A 3,664-nucleotide genomic window follows, 5' to 3' on the forward strand; every position below is an offset into this window, starting at 1 on the left:
TATATATAATATAGACTATAAACTTTTATATTTATATATAATTATATTGATCTTTTATAGTCATAATTATATACATAAATAATATATATAATTATATATATTTATATTTATATATAATTCTATTTTATGTTTCTATATATAATTTTATATTTCATATTTTATTACATATTTTATATAATTCCCTTTTACATTTTTATATATATTTATTTTATATCGAGAATATTTATAGATATAATTATATATTTTATATATAATTATATATAATATATTTTACATCTAGAATATTTATAGATATATATATATATAATTATATATTTTTAAAAATAGAAATATTTATTATTTTTAGGGCCCAGAGGGCCCCTCCTGGCCCAAGCCTGGGAGGAATTTTGGGTTTCCCCAATGAAGCACAGGAGGGCTTGGGCTGTGGGAAGTTTTTATTGGGTTGTGTCACGAGAAATCCAACCTGGTCCAGCTGGAGGCTGAGACTGCTCCAAAAACCCCAAAACCTGGGGGGACCTCGCCCAAAAGGGACAAACTGAGCCACAGAGCCGAGCTCTGCCCAGGGCGAGAACAAAACCGGGCTTAAAACCTCAAACCTGCCAGGAGCACGCTGCAGAGAGAGCGAGTTAAACCAGGCTTAAAACCTTAAACCTGCCTGGAGCACGCTGCAGAGAGAGTGACTTAAACCGGGCTTAAAACCTTAAACCTGCCTGGAGCACACTGCAGAGAGAGTGACTTAAACCGGGCTTAAAACCTTAAACCTGCCCAGAGCCCTGGGCAGCAGGGAAAGAATTAAACCAGGATTAAGACTTTAGACCTGCCCGGAGCACTCTGCACCCTGGCAGGGTTTGGGTGTTACCAGGGCAGGGTTTGGGTGTTACCAGGGCAGGGTTTGGGTGTTACCAGGGCAGGGTTTGGGCAATGCCCAGGGCAGGGTTTGGGCAATGCCCAGGGCAGGGTTTGGGCAGTGCCAGGGCAGGGTTTGGGCAATGCCCAGGGCAGGGTTTGGGTGTTACCAGGGCAGGGTTTGGGCAGTGCCAGGGCAGGGTTTGGGTGTTACCAGGGCAGGGTTTGGGCAGTGCCAGGGCAGGGTTTGGGAATGCCCAGGGCAGGGTTTGGGTGTTACCAGGGCAGGGTTTGGGCAGTGCCCAGGGCAGGGTTTGGGTGTTACCAGGGCAGGGTTTGGGTGTTACCAGGGCAGGGTTTGGGCAGTGCCAGGGCAGGGTTTGGGTGTTACCAGGGCAGGGTTTGGGCAGTGCCCAGGGCAGGGTTTGGGTGTTACCAGGGCAGGGTTTGGGCAGTGCCCAGGGCAGGGTTTGGGTGTTACCAGGGCAGGGTTTGGGTGTTACCAGGGCAGGGTTTGGGCAGTGCCAGGGCAGGGTTTGGGCAGTGCCAGGGCAGGGTTTGGGTGTTACCAGGGCAGGGTTTGGGCAATGCCCAGGGCAGGGTTTGGGCAGTGCCAGGGCAGGGTTTGGGAATGCCCAGGGCAGGGTTTGGGCAGTGCCAGGGCAGGGTTTGGGCAGTGCCAGGGCAGGGTTTGGGAATGCCCAGGGCAGGGTTTGGGCAGTGCCCAGGGCAGGGTTTGGGTGTTACCAGGGCAGGGTTTGGGTGTTACCAGGGCAGGGTTTGGGCAATGCCCAGGGCAGGGTTTGGGTGTTACCAGAGCAGGGTTTGGGAATGCCCAGGGCAGGGTTTGGGTGTTCCCAGGGCAGGGTTTGGGTGTTACCAGGGCAGGGTTTGGGCGCTGCCTCGAGTCCCCGGAGCTGCGGCAGAACCAGAAGGAGAAATGCCATAAACAGGGAACGGCCTTCGAGTCTCAGGGGATTTGGGTATTTACAGGGGTCAGGAACAGAGCAGTAACAGGGTTGAACTGGTGCCCAGTTACTGGGTTGAACTGGTGCCCAGTTACTGGGTTGAACTGGTGCCCAGTTACTGGTGTCACTGTGTCCTGTTTGCAGTGTGTGACTGGTGTCCTATGTACAGTGCTGAACTGGGGTCCCAGTGTTGAACTGGTGTCCCAGCTGCAGTGTGTGACTGGTGTCCTATGTACAGTGTCTAACTGGGGTCCCAGTTCCAGTAATGTTGAACAATAATGTTGTCCCAGCGTGTCACTGGTGTCCCAGCGTGTCACTGGTGTCCCATTTACAGAGTTTGTGTCACTGGGTGTCCCAGTGTGTCACTGGTGTCCCAGTGTGTCACTGGTGTCCCATTTACAGAGTTTGTGTCACTGGGTGTCCCATTTACAGAGTTTGTGTCACTGGTGTCCCATTTACAGAGTTTGTTTCGCTGGTGTCCCAGGAGAGCCCCAGTGCCTCTGGTGTCGGTGTCGGGTCAGTTCTGCTCAGGGGAAGGCCCTGGGGGCTCTGGGAGGGAAAACCCCAAAGGATTCATCCAGGAAAAATGAGAAGAAATCAATTCCAGGGCTGGGCCTGGGCCGTGGCTGGAGAGAAGGAAAATTCCTTTAAACCCTTGGCACGGCTGGGAGGAGCTGCAGGGAGCCTGGACCCCCACCCGGGCGGGAGGAGCCCCCTGGGGACCCCGAAACGCTGCTGGGGGAAACTGGGAGCACTGGGGACAGGGTGGGAATGGAGCCCCTGGGCAGCAGAGCCAGAGGAAATCCTGGATTCCTGCAGGGAGGAGCCTCAGCTTCCCCCACCAGGGATTCCTGCAGGGAGAACCCTTGGATTCCCCACCTGGGATTCCTCCATAGGGAACCCTTGGATTCCCCACCAGGGATTCCTGCAGGGAGAACCCTTGGATTCCCCACCAGGGATTCCTCCATAGGGAACCCTTGGATTCCCCACCAGGGATTCCTGCAGGGAGAACCCCTGGATTCCTCACCAGGGATTCCTCCATAGGGAACCCTTGGATTCCCCATCAGGGATTCCTCCATAGGGAACCCTTGGATTCCCCACCAGGGATTCCTCCATAGGGAACCCTTGGATTCCCCACCAGGGATTCCTGCAGGGAGAACCCCTGGATTCCTCACCAGGGATTCCTCCATAGGGAACCCTTGGATTCCCCATCAGGGATTCCTCCATAGGGAACCCTTGGATTCCCCACCAGGGATTCCTCCATAGGGAACCCTTGGATTCCCCACCAGGGATTCCTCCATAGGGAACCCTTGCATTCCCCACCAGGGATTCCTGCGGGAGGGACGGGGCCGTTCCTGAGGATGGGGCGTGGGCCACCCAAGGGCTTTGCTGCAGCCACCGTTCCCATTTCCCTGTGGAAACCAGCCTGGATTCCATCAGGAACCATCCCTGACTCCCTCCTCAGCCCAGGTGCTTCCTCCTCTTCATCCCCATCTTGTTGTGTTTCCTCCTCCTCCTCCTCCTCCATCCCCATCCCAGGTGCTTCCTCCTTTTTCTGGGTCTGAAATCACCGATCCCACTTTTCTTTGCCAGAATCACAATTTCCACCTTTCCTGTGCCACAATCACCAATCCCACCTTTCTGGCCCCATTTCGCCGCCAGCGGCGCTGCCTTCACCCAGTGGGAAGAGAGGGAATTATGGAGAGTGCGACCCTAAAACGCACCGGGGTGCAGGGCCCTAAAACCCACCGGGGTGTGGGACCCTAAAACCCACCGGGGCCCATGACCCCAAATCCGCCAGGGTGTGGGACCCTAAAATCCACCGGGGTGTGGGGTCCTAAAATGCACGG

Source organism: Molothrus ater, chromosome 28 (assembly GCF_012460135.2).
Source record: "Molothrus ater isolate BHLD 08-10-18 breed brown headed cowbird chromosome 28, BPBGC_Mater_1.1, whole genome shotgun sequence".
Lineage (NCBI taxonomy): Eukaryota > Metazoa > Chordata > Aves > Passeriformes > Icteridae > Molothrus > Molothrus ater.